General features: G+C 37.8%; 1 long non-coding RNA gene across 1 annotated transcript; it reads left to right on the forward strand.

Annotated features, from left to right (window-relative positions):
• The first annotated feature begins 439 nt into the window (after positions 1–439).
• Positions 440–13,315, forward strand: LOC129251330 (uncharacterized). The gene is made up of 3 exons (XR_008582949.1): positions 440–610; positions 691–749; positions 12,808–13,315. It is a non-coding gene; the product is annotated as an uncharacterized LOC129251330 (long non-coding RNA).
• Positions 13,316–13,432: the final 117 nt, after the last annotated feature.

Raw genomic sequence — 13,432 nt, forward strand, 5'->3', positions numbered from 1 at the left:
CGACGACTTGGCAAGAATATTAGCAATATCTTATGAAGATGAAATAGGAAAACCATCGGGGCTTTAGATAACGTAAATGATATTAGATTGTCGTCGGCGATAAAGATTATTTACTGTGTCCCACATAATTTTTACGGGGATTTTGTAGTTAATATCTTTAGTGAATTCAATGAATGAATTTCTTTTGGAAAGTTTAACTTCCCTTTAAAAAAGGCATTTGAACACTAGTATACCATTATGTATTCCTCTGTAGGCTTACGTGAAATATTTTTCCACATTTGGAATTTTTCACGCCTAAGGGAGATGATTTATCGTTCCACCAATAAGATTTACGGTAACGAAAGGTTGAATGTGATGTTGAAATGTATGAGTTTGCGCTTTAACGAAATTTCCTTTGTAAGATTGCTGCAGATTTGTTAACATTGCAGTTAAGGGTAAGGCTAGCGAAATGTTCAATTGCTTTCTGATAGGCATACCAGTTTGCCGAGTCTAATTTGGATATTACAACTGTTACCACGCTCGAAATATGGTCACTGTCAATCGGCTCGTCGGATGTCATCCATTAGGAGATATTAAGATTTATGTGGGTTAGGGTATGTCGGGTTGAGAGGTGAGTAGGGTATTTGTCATTTAAAAGCATTTGCGTTTTGAATAAATTTTGTTATAACTCTTCCTTGTCTTTTAAAACAGGTAGGCACCATGCGTTAAAGTCACCTTGAAGTAATAAAATCTGTTAAGTGAAGTTACTGGTGAGTTGGTGAAGATCATACTCCGATAAAATACTTGCAGAAGAGACATAAGTGTTAATTACAGTGAAAGTTGTATGGGATTTGATTTTAACACCTATGGCTAGTATACTACTATTAATTGTAGCCAGATTGTGTTCGAGTGAGCTATGTACTAATAACGCAACTCCCCTTTTGACGATTGAACTGGAATCGTATGTCGTTTTTAATATATGTAACCTTAAGTACAATATGTATATGAGAATGAGAGTAAGTGAAGGGAATTCTCAACTATTGAAAGATGAGTCTTTCAAAAGTAAAAAATTCTTAGGTTGAGTTAGAGTTTTTGGAGCTTATGTTTGGCATGTTGTGCAATCGAGTGAAGTTAGTTGAGAGGTTGCAGATATATTGTGAGATTGATTAATGGGAGATTGAATTATTTAGTATTTGTCTTAGTAAATTTTTTGTTAAATTTGAGACAGATAGAATATTGTCAGTTTTGTATAGTATAGTCAATAGTACGATGGAGAGAATAGTGAGATGGCGCCTATCGTGGTCCCGTTACTTTGCTCTCAGCGAATTTGAAAATATCAGTGACGTCACCCCCACTAATTTGTGATCGGTGTGAACCGATTATCATTTTCGTAACTAGATTTAGCATTTTTTTGTTCTCTAGCCTCGGAGTTTTTATTTATTTTATTTAGTCAAAAAACATAAAGGTTCTTACTGACTATTGACCTAGTGGTAATATAAAATATATATTTATAGAGTAACAACTAAAACGAGCTAAAACTAAAATACAAGTTGACAAAAAAGAATACAATTATATAATCGAATTAAATGATGAAAGAAGAAAACTGGTTAGGTTAGGTTAGCCTGGTTGGCAATAAGCCACGCATAGACCTTTTGGTTCCTAGCGATACCAGATGGAGACCGACCTCTATGAATAATGAAAGCAGACATCATGTAGGATGTCAGGGCTTTTGGCGAATCTAAGCAGAGCTGGGAGATCCGCTTTTGAGACGTCCTCCAGACCCTCAAACAATGGGGCTCCCAGGCGTTTCAAATGCGTTTTTAATAATGCCGGACAGAGGCACAGAAGGTACTCTAAAGTTTCCTCAACATTCTCTCTGCATTTCCTGCATTCCGTGTTATCAATCCCTATCTATTACGCATGTACAGCCAATAGATTATGACCTATAATAGTTCTGCAGTCCTTTCGCGAGAGCGTAATTACGAATTGAGTCAGTTTTTTGTCGTTAGTTCTACACATAACTTTTGGCATTTTCCATTCCACTAGTTTTTTCACGTAGTCAGCAATTTCGTTGTATATTGTATTTATCGGTTTTGGTATGTCGTTCTCTTGTTCAAATGGTAGTCTAATAGCACTTTTTGCTATCTCATCTACTATTTCGTTCCCCATAATGCCTTTGTGACCAGGCACCCAATAGATATGCAGCCTACTGTTTGCGGCTAGCCTTTCTATTTCCTCCCTGCTCCGTTGAACATTTTTGGACTTAATACAATATGAGCTTATGGCTTTTGTTGAGTTTTTCCTTGTTCTAGTGTGGGCTTGCTCCGCGGCTTTCCCCACAGCGAACACTTCCGCTTGGAAAATACTGCTGTTGTCTGGCAGCTTGATAGGCTGCCTAATCACTAGCTTTGAGCAGTAAATACCCGCTACCATTGATCTGAAGTTTTAGAGCCGTCTGTATAGATGTGAAAAGTTCTGTGGCCAGGCTTCATGCCTTTGTACCATCCCTCCTCTTCAACTGTAGTACCTTCTCTTCCAATTAAAGTACGGAGTCATGTAGTCTATCCGAAGGTTCTACAGGTGTATACTCCAGCAGCCACTAACCTTCTCGCGTGTTTCGCTGCTAGGTTCTCCACCATAAGGTCAATAGGTGGCATGCTGAGTATCATTTTTAGCGCCGCCGTTGGAGTGGTTTTCATCGCTCCTGTTATGTACAGAGCAGCGAGTCGCTGAATCCTTCCCAGTAGCATTAAGTATGTTAGTTTTCTTGTCGCTGCCCTCCATATGCTGTATGGGGCAGCAATATCGGTCAGACTACTGCCTTGTAGCACCAATGCATCAGAGAGGGTGATAGACCCCAAGTAACGCCAAGCATTATTTTACTTGCGTACAGCGCATTACTGGCCTTTTTCACCCTTTCCTCAACATTGCGCCTCCGCAGCAATTTACTGCCCAGTATTACTCTAAGGTACCCCGCATGATCTTTGAGAAGTAGTTCGTTGCTGCCAAGCTTCGGAAGGTTTCACGCCGGGAGCTTGTACTTCCTGGTGAAAAGTACCATGTCCGTTTTTTAGGCGTTTATCCCTAGCCCTGCGCGAGATGTCCATTGGTGTACCGTTTTAAGAGTATTATTCATCACATAACTGATGGTGTCCAGGTATTTTCCCGTAAATACTATAGCTATGTCATCTGCCATTAGCCTTGGTGCCCCTCTGTCAAATTTCTTGAGCAGTTCATTTGCTACAAATAACCATAATAGCGGCGATGGTACCCCACCTTGCGGAGTGCCTCTGCATGCATATTTGGTGACGCTCCTGTCGTTCCATTCCGCTCTTATCTTCTTGCTAGCTAGTAGCCTTATCCAAAAATAAACTGCTGGTTGCACATTAAGTGACTCTATGCTATTTAAAATCGCATTTTTCGTCACGTTGTTAAAATACCCTGATATATCTAGAAATACTCCTAGAGCATACTCATTTTTTTCTAACGCCTTTTCTATGTTTAGTACAAGTGAGTGAAGTGCAGTTTCAGTAGATCTGCCTTTAGTGTAAGCGTGCTGCGCTTTGGATAATAAGTCCGGCGCAATTGTGTCTCTAATATACATATATGTCTAGAGTCTTCTCTAACGTTTTCAGGGGAAATGAGGTCAGACTAATGGGTCTGTATTCCTTCGAGTAGAGAGGGTTGCTTTTTCCAGCTTTTGGAAAAAACACAGCTCTCGCTTCTCTCTACAATACAGGAACATAGCTGAACCTCAAGCATGCCTTGAATATCATTTTTAACCAATGGTACTACAAGATGGCTCACCTTTTGGAAAATGTCTGGGAAGATTCCATCCAATCCTGATGACTTATATGAGTAGAAACTTTGCATAGCCCATTTTATCGTGTTGGTCGTAATTACGTTCGTCGGGATGTCGTGCACAATATCTCTTCTCGGTTCGAGATCTGTAGTGTCCGCACAACCTGGAAAATTTGTGCTCACTAGGTCTCCTAGAGAGTCCTCACAGTTGTCAGCCCACTTCCCGTTAATATTTCGTGTTATTCTTGGTATAGCCGGATTTTTGGATAACAGTTTCCTAAGTCTAGCCACTTCATTAGTGTCCTCCATACTGCTACAGAAGTCTATCTAAGATTCTCTCTTGGCTTTACGTATCTCTTTCTTGTATACTTTTAGTAGATCCTTAAACACCTGCAACAGAACTCATTATCAGCAACTTTGGCTAACCTATAGAGTTCATGTGCCCTACGTTTTTGTGCTCCTAATTCCTTGTTCCACCAAGGAGGCTTCACCTTGCGTCTATTACGTGTTGGGGGCCAGGATCTTTTGAAGACACAACAATTCAAACCCCTTCTCAAGTGCGACGTGTGACCTGTATTTCCGGGGTATCATTGGTGTGTTTGATAGTATATCCCTATACAAGTCCCAGTCCGTATTCTTAGTATTTTTAAAGGATATAAGTTTGCTTTTCGAGCAGAATATAAGCTGAAAGCTTATGTATCTCTGATCAGAGAATGAGTGCCTACTCAACACTTGCCATTCCTGCACCATAAGATGCTTGCTTGTTTAGAGTGTTAAATCAAGTACATTCTTCGAGGCTGGTCCAACATATGTTGGTTCTTCCCCTCTATTAGCTATTTCTAGACTACTATGAAGAATAGAGTTATCTAGTGACTCACCTCGGTCATTTATATCCGAACTACTCCAGACCGTGTGACCGAAGTTCTCTCTGTGGTGCTTCTTCATCATGTGGCATATAGCAAGACCCAAAGAGTAACGTCTCATCTTTGCAGCCATCCAGTGTCTCCACTGTCAGATCGTCTGAGAGAATATGATCAATATAAGAACATATACATTTTTACCATTATTGCTGTGCTTACCTTATTTTTCGCAATCGGGATGTAGGTGTTGTAGTTATGTGACTTTAGACCGATGCTATCCATGGTTTCTGGACTAGAGCCAGATCGTAGCCGACTCCCTCCATGTTGAGCAGGAGCTCGGCTGAGGCGTTCTTCCTCTTGTGGAGTGATTTGCCTTTGTAGTATTCGCAGTGCATTTTCCGGTTTTACCACTCGTGGAATGAAAACCTTTGCCTTCGGTTTTGAGGAAATGCAGGTGCGATCAACAATTTCAAGTGATGCCCCCTCCCACAGGACTTGAAGCATTTTTACTGCTCCCTTTAGCCATGTTAGCGTGGGGTCATCCCTACATTTTATAATTTTGACGCCGCTAAACCACCCTGCTCCATCGAAAGCAGGCACGGGTGCATTCGGCTCTGCGTCCATTTTCGCAAACTGGGTTTCCAGTAGCTTCATTTATCCTACCTTCCACCGTTCCTGCGTCATTCGCCCAAGCTGGTCACTACGGTCAGTAAGTGCCACTATAAGATGCTTCTTGGCAATTTCACTGGCTGCTGCCGCTGCTTTCGAGGTCGTAGGTCTTTCGTCTCCGTTTTTCGGTTTAGCCATCAACTGCCTGTGCTTCTGCTTTTTCGAAGCTATCCGCAGAACGCAGCCTTTTGATGGCTATTGCCTTTTCTATTTTGTTCGCATACTTCGAACATTTTTAATTTCCTCTCTGGCGCAAGCCCTCCGTTCTTCTTTCTTCGTTAGGTTGGACTTGCTGCACAAAGTTTGACCGCGGCCTTTTACCGAGCTTTAGGCTTCAGCTTCTCCTTAGCGAGTGTGATCCTTGGCCTGTTCTTGCTATCTGAAGCAGCACCATTGGACCCAGCCGGAGAACGCAAAAGACCCTCTTCCTCAGCTGTGTTTGTGCTCCCGACGCTTTCGTGGTCTGATTCTTCGTGGACAACGGTACCTCCGCGATGAAGAGCGTTATGCGTGTGTTTGACAGTAGCATTGCGACCACTGTAACCTGCTACCGCTACAATGAAAGTTTTGTCGTTAAAGTCATTTTTTCTATTCATCTTTTTCGTAGGACCACCTGCTCGACGAGGCGAACGCGGTGGTCTATTTAAATAATGGGGAATTGAAACGGTCCACCACGGCAGCGCCCCATGCCGTGGCAAGACCACAGTTACTTCCTAAGGCGGCGCGGTGTTAGGAAGGCGCCATTGTAATACAGCCGGTCTGGTAAACCCCCTGGCTGCAAACCATCCAATGGGCACGATGTCGCATAACACCCTGGATTAGGGGGTGGGAAAGGAGAGGAAATAATGGGGTGACAGGGGTTTGGGAATAACAAAGGGATCTTCGTCGGTACGGTGATCTTCGCATGGTGATTGGATGGCCACCAAATACGCCGTGGAGCAGATGGATGACTAGCCAATCCCCATATAGGGCTTCCTTCTTAGTTCGCGTTGGGTTGGTCCCCATGATATAAGGGTCAGACCATCACTTAAGCCCCATCCCCGTGGCAAGGAGACCAACATGATGAGGAAAGAAAACTGATACGATTAACTCGCGTAGAGTCCGAACAATAAGTGCATTGGACTCGAAATTCGATTTGAATATCTTGAGATAAATAGGAAAGAGCTTCTTAAAGCTCTCGTCGGAATAATAAAGTTCTTGTCGGATAGCAAATTGGTGATAAAATCTCAAAATAAATACAGGATATTTTAGTTCTTTCTTCCTGACATTTTTCTACAATCTTCTAATGCCTCTTTCTAAAGCCTCTTCTAACCTCTTCTGTGATGTTTATAGTTATGTAAAATATTAGTTTTTTTAAACTTAGTTCAATACTTTTCACCAAAAGTTAGCAGAAATATACTCAACTGGTCAAATTAAGCAGCAGTTGAATAAAATTCTTTTGCAAGCAGGAAGAAAGAATGTGGAAGTTGTAGGCTAGCTAGCTACAGGCCCTTTATCATAAAAAACAAATATGCTAAGTTCAATAGTGGCTTAGAAAGAGCGTTGTATCTATCATAAGCATCTGTTAAACTTTGTTGAATTTCCTTCTACCAAACAAATCCTTCAAAGAGAATTGCTTCATTACCAGGCGGGAGATGGCATATGCAAATTCGAATATGTGACTTTATATATGTACATATCCGGCTGTGCGCACATTCATAGGCACAGCATTGTGCAAAAATTATAAATTGCTTTATAATTTACCCTAACATCTGTTTAGGTCTTTACTATGAAATAGAACATTATTATTCGATACGTGAATTTTAATGTTCAAGAGGAAAAGTATGTAATAAATTTAGAAATAAAAAATGCACATTTGCCAAAAAATATTAGTTAAAAAATTTGCGGCTTAATCCTTGTTGTTATGAACAATGCTGCACTCACAGAAGCTTCAATATTAAATATTTGGCACTTTCGGCTTCATCCAAAGGCTGAATGTATGCACAGTAACCTCCAAATAAGCCGCACTCTGGTTTCAGAGTACGTTTCTAACTTTGCAGTTATATACAATCCATAAGTTCTTGTGCACTTTTTATCAATCGGAGAAATACATACGTAAATTAACATACTAACTAATTAATTACCTACTATCAGAGAAGAGAAAATAGTATGGAAATGTCCGGAACTGAACTTTTTTGTAACCTCCTCGTCGCTGTCTTCTGCATTTTACTGTACGCTCATGAGCGCACTTGACGCACAACAGCTGCTGCTGTCGAGCATTTAGACGACATATTTACATATACCTATATATATGTGTGTAAATATATACACCATTCGACATCACAAAAATTCACGATTCAACAAATGTTGGCAAATATTTCTGTGCGAAATATTCCAGTATTGACTATTTTGATTTGATTTCTTCAATCTTAGATGTAAATTTTGGTCATCGCTGAGAATGAAATTTTCGTTTTATAAATGCAATATGAGCTCAGATTTATCAATGAATTTGTTTTTTTGGGCTATACAATATTTGAAACTGTTCAGCACCATGGCAACTAGAATCATGGCCGCTACGGCTGCGCTAATAAATGTGTTTTGTTCAAGGCGTATCTATAGAAGGTGGTACCATTAGAACTGATTCATTCGCCTTGGGCGAATTGGCACTTCTGTCAAAAACTTCTGCCAAGGCGTACTCGCTTTGTTTACATATTTCTTTGTTTTTAATGGGTTTTTCAGTAAGAGCGCTTCAACTTTTGAACTTTTTTGAATAAAACACAAACGGTTTGACTTTTTTAACTAAGTTTTTTTTTATTATCGAGTTTGAACATATACATTTAAGTATGAAATTCGATTTCTTTTGCATGACCACCGCGTGCACGTTTTACGAAGTCCAATCGTTCAACCCAATTTTCGACCACTCTTTTGCATAAATCGGCCGAAATTCCAGCAATTTCGCGTTCAATATTGGCTCTGAGCTCACAAATCGTCGCCGGCTTGTTACTGTAGACCAGTGGTCGCCAACCCGTCGATCGCGAGCTACCGGTAGCTCGCAAAGGCAATTCTGGTAGCTCGCGCTGCTCACGTTGCAAAAAATCCAAAAGTCTGAAAATCATACCAGTATTAGCAAATTTCAGAAATTTTCATAATAAATAGATAAACAGCAGCAACACTGCGGTAAGCGATTTCGCGCCAACAAATACGACGCGAAGTCGCGTCTCCGTTCTAGGATCGGCTGGAACCGATTAGCGTGTTCGAGAATTTTTTGGCTATATATATACGCAATGCACGTCGACATTGCGCTCAGTTTAATACTGAACGGCATTATCAACGTTCTGCGTGCAGCGGTTGGGTTAGAGTTCGAAACATCATGGCAAGCAGTAGTAAGAAGGCGAAGGCATACCATTTCCATTCGGAATGGGAAGAACAATACTTCTTCACAGAAGTTAAAGGCAAAAGTGTTTGTTTGTTATGTAATACATCTGTGTCAGTTCCTAAAAAAGGAAATATTGAGAGGCATCATAAAACTGTACATTCGAATTTTGAGAAGGCATTCCCGTTAAATTCTGCCACCAGAAAAGAAAAACTGAAACATTTAAAAATCCATTTAATTGGACAACAGTCAATATTTTTGAAAACAATCGACAAAAATAAGGCTGCAACTGAAGCATCTTATCGTGTTTCCCAGATAATTGCACAAAAGAAAAAACCTTATGAAGACGGGGAAATCATAAAACAAGCATTTTTGGAAGCTGCAGATTCTTTATTCGTAAACTTTAGAAATAAAGACGAAATAGTGTCTGGTCTATGCAACTTTCTGCTAATACAGTGATGAGGCGAGTAGAAGTAATGAGCAATGATATTTTTTTACAGTTAAGAAGTGACTTAGATAACTGATGCTTTCCATTTCAATTCAACCGGGCTATTCGGGCGATGTTCTTCGATTTCGATGTAACTCAAATATGTTGCTCTCTGGTCAAAATAATGAGACACGTATTTTTTTGTTCGTCCGAAAAAATTTTTTTTCAAGAGTTATCGGCAATTTTGTTTTTCGGCTCAAACTTGATTTTTTTTTAATTATATAAGAAAACATTTTTGTTAAATGCCCATAACTTAGTCAAAAATGAACCGATTTTAATAGTTCTGGGTTCAAAATGATCGTAATTACCTATACGAGCGACTTCATGTAGAAACAATTGCAAAAAAGTAGTTAAAAATTTTTTATTTAGCAAAGAAGAAAAAAAATTTAAATTTTTTCGAAATTCAATATTTCAAAAAGTATATTTTTTTTTTGTTTATAACTTTTTCCAAATCAAAAGGACATCTCAAACTTTAATTGAGCTGAATGCCTAGTAGCTAAAATGCGTTGTTTTTGAGTAATGAATTTTTGAGTAAAAACCCTGTTTCGCACTTTTTGTTTTTTGCAAAATAAAACATTTTCAACTTCTTTTTTGCAATTGTTTCTGCATGAAGTCGCTTGTGTAAGTAATTACGATTATTTTGAACCCAGAATCATTCAAATGGGCTTACTTTTTGACTAAGTTATGAGTAATTAAAAAAAAATTTCTTATATAGATTCTTTGCATTTCAATTCAAAAGGGCTATTCGGGACAGTTCTTCGATTTCGATGTAACTCAAATGTGTTGCTCTCTGGTCAAAATAATGAGACACGTATTTTTTTGTTCGCCCGAAAAAATTTTTTTTCAAGCTTTATCGGCAGTTTTGTTTTTCGGCTTAAAATCGATTTTTTTTAATAATATAAGAAAATTTCTTTTTAAATGCTCATAACTTAGTCAAAACTGAACCGATTTTAAGAATTTTGGGTTCAAAATGATCGTCATTACTTACACAAGCGATTTCATGTAGAAACAGTTGCAAAAAAGTAGTTGAAAATTTTTTATTTTGCAAAAAACAAAAAGTGCGAAACAGGTTTTTTACTCAAAAATTCATTACTCAAAAACAACGCATTTTAGCTACTAGGCATTCAGCTCAATTATAGCTTGAGATGTCCTTTTGATTTGGAAAAAGTTATAAACAAAAAAAAATACACTTTTTGAAATATTGAATTTCGAAAAAATTTAAATTTTTTTTCTTCTTTGCTAAATAAAAAATTTTTAACTACTTTTTTGCAATTGTTTCTACATGAGGTCGCTCGTGTAAGTAATTACGATCATTTTGAACCCAGAATTATTAAAATCGGTTCATTTTTGACTAAGTTATGGGCATTTAAAAAAAAATTTTCTTATATAATTAAAAAAAATCGATTTTGAGCCGAAAAACAAAATTGCCGAAAACTCTTGAAAAAAATTTTTTTCGGGCGAACAAAAAAATACGTGTCTCAATATTTTGACCAGAGAGCAACATATTTGAGTTACATCGAAATCGAAGAACATGACCCGAATAGCCCGGTTGAATTGAAATGGAAAGCATCAACTGTATTTATTTTTCACTGCAACTGGATGAATCAACAGATGTAGTTGACACCTCACAGATGGCCATATTTGTCAGGATGGCTTTTAGTGACTTTACTATTAAAGAAGATCTTTTGAAGTTTATTCCTCTCAAAGGACATACTACTGGGCTAGAGCTGTTTTCTCATTTAAAAAATCTCATCTCTTCTGAAAAAATTCCAATATCAAAAATGGTAGGCCTGACTATGGTGGGTTGTGATAAGGGGCTCGTGGCGCTATGTCATAAGGATGAACGTTTTCCACAATTTCTTAGTTAACACTGTATTATACATCAGCAAGCATTATGTGGAAATTTTCTAAACTTGAACAACGTTATGAAACTGGTGGTGAAAATTGTGAACAAGATTAGAGCTCAAGCGTTACAAAGAAGATTATTTAAAACCTTGGCTGATGAAATTGACTGTCAATACGGAGAGCTACTTCTTCACTCTGAAGTGCGATGGTTAAGCAGGGGACGAGTGCTCAAACGTTTCAATGATGTCCTGCCTGCTATACTCCAATTTTTCAAAGAACGCGATGAACCGATTCCTGAACTGGAAAATTCGACTTGGCTCAGAGATTTTGGTTTTCTTGTGGACATTACAGAGAAACTAAATGAGCTTAACTTGCAGCTTCAAGGCAGGGATAAAGAATTAGCGGAAATGATCTCTGATATAAATGCATTTTTTACAAAACTTGAATTTTGGGAACAAAACCTAAAAAACCGCGATACTAAGCATTTTCCTATTCTTTACGAAAAGATATCCAAAAATCTATTGTATTAGAGCCCTATGACAGTAAATATCATATGGAAATAGTTTTTAACTTGAAGGAAAACTTCAAAAATCGTTTCAAGGATTTCAGCAAAATTGCTTTAGTGACGCAATTTGTTGTTTCACCCCTCATGGACATTGATATACAACAGTTTGCAATTTGTGTTATGAACAACTTTGGCGAAGACATTGCTGTGACAGAAATGGAACTGATTGCTTTTCAAAGTGACTTGACTTTAAAATCTTTAGGTTCAAATACAAAATGTATATGGACTTTAGTAAGTAAAGATAAGTATTCAGTTTTATGTCGTGTTGCGTTGAAAGTGAAAGCGTTATTCAGTTCAACTTATTTGTGTGAAACTTCTTTTTCCAATATGAAATTTATTAAAAATAAATACCGCAATCGGCTTACAGATATACATTTGGATAACTGTATTCGAATGACTGTATCAAATTATACTGCAAATATTAAAAAAATTATCGATGAGTCAGAATGTCAACCTTCTCATTAAATATGCTCTTTTTATCTGCCCATATTTTATTTATATAATAATGTACTATTACTGTTTTGTTGTTTTTTTAAGTCGCTTGTGATTTGCCATTATGACTGCAAAAAATTTATTCACGATTGATAGGTGTGAACATGGATGTAGTTATGCATAAGTATAAGCACTATAAGTAAAAGTTTATTATTTATAGAACGTATATTAGTAAAATAAATACATGTATTGTATGTCGAATATAACTGAGTATTATTTAATTTATGTTGGCTTGTGCAAGTAGCTCGCTGTTTATTTAAAAATCTTGAAAGTAGCTCAACACATTGAAAAGGCTGGCGACCACTGCTGTAGACCAATGACTTCACATAACCCCCAAACGGGACGGCTTGTTAAATGAACCGTAAAATGGCCGTAATGCTCTTAAAGTAGCAGCAACAGAACGATTATTCTTATAAAAAATTTGCATGATTTGCAATCGTTGCTCAAGTGTGTAGCATTCTATGATGAAATGTATACTAATGAAGTTTACAAATGACAAGCGAAAAATAAAAAATATTGCGTCGTTCGCCCTCCCTATCGGAAAAAAGTTGAAGCGGACCTATTGAACAAGCCTGTATATTGTTATTCAAAATATTTGTAACAGTTATATTGAAACGCAAAAAATAAAGATTATCCATAATAATATCGTATTATTGCATTGTTATTTTGAATGAAAATATTATGAAACGTGTATTGTGCGCAAAAGCGATGGTAAGCAAAATGGGTTCTTTTTTCAATGTGTCAATTTATGTTTCAGGTTTTGGTATGGAAGTTGCATATGCTGCGGAAGGTGATATGCTTGTTTTCCTATACTGATATATTGAAGTCAACCAGTAGTGGGCTGAACTTCTTGTCCATGCCGTGAAGCCAGAAAACTCCTACATTACAAATGGATCACTTCGCCAAGAGGCACTTTGAAGGAAGAGGAACATTTTAAATGTCAATTTCAAACACCTACAATGGCTGGTGGCTTATTTGCTGTAAATCGACAGTGTTTCAAATATATTGGTGCTAACGATGACGGAATCGATATTTGCAGTGGTAAAAATATTGAAATATCCTTTCGTGTGTGCCAATGTTATGGCACTATTCGTGTTTGCGTGTAGGACACATTTTCTGCAAAAGGTGACCCCATTCAGCGCCCGATGGTAAGGATACCACGAAGCGCAAATCATTACATCCAATACCCAAATAGGTAAGAGTTTGAAATAAACTAATTTAAATTTAAACAAATCCACTTTTAATTTGTAAATAAGCAAACAATTTTCTCCTCATAGCCACGTATCTACTTGGTACATACAGGGTGGCTGATGAAAGCCGCTACCAAAAAAAAATTGAATAACTTTTTTTCTTTTTAAGTTATCTGTTCCATTTTTGTTTTA

The sequence above is a fragment of the Anastrepha obliqua genome, unplaced genomic scaffold (genome assembly GCF_027943255.1).
Source record: "Anastrepha obliqua isolate idAnaObli1 unplaced genomic scaffold, idAnaObli1_1.0 ptg000012l, whole genome shotgun sequence".
NCBI lineage: Eukaryota > Metazoa > Arthropoda > Insecta > Diptera > Tephritidae > Anastrepha > Anastrepha obliqua.